The sequence below is a fragment of the Myotis brandtii genome, unplaced genomic scaffold (genome assembly GCF_000412655.1).
Source record: "Myotis brandtii unplaced genomic scaffold, ASM41265v1 scaffold1026, whole genome shotgun sequence".
NCBI lineage: Eukaryota > Metazoa > Chordata > Mammalia > Chiroptera > Vespertilionidae > Myotis > Myotis brandtii.
Genome location: NW_005353435.1, coordinates 1,171,699 through 1,172,039, shown reverse-complemented (window position 1 = coordinate 1,172,039; position 341 = coordinate 1,171,699).

Genomic DNA, 341 nt, shown 5'->3' with positions numbered 1-341 from the left:
ATCTTGGGAAGCAGGCCCTTCTGGGGTGCCACCAAAGGCTGGGGGGCAGGGGGGTTGCCTCGTCGGTGGCAGTGGGTGGAATTGTCATCCCTGGAGGGTGGTTCACAAAAATGCCTTGTGGCCCGGCCGGCGTGGCTCAGTGGTTGGGCATCAATGTATGAACCAGGAGGAGGTCACAGTTCGATTCCCAGTCAGGGCATATACCGGGGTTGCAGGCTGGATCCCCAGGAGGGGGCCTGCAGGAGGCAGCCAGTCAATGACTGTCTCTCATCATGGATGTTTTTATCTCTCTCTCCCTCTCCCTTCCTCTCTGAAATCAATACAAATATATATATATATAT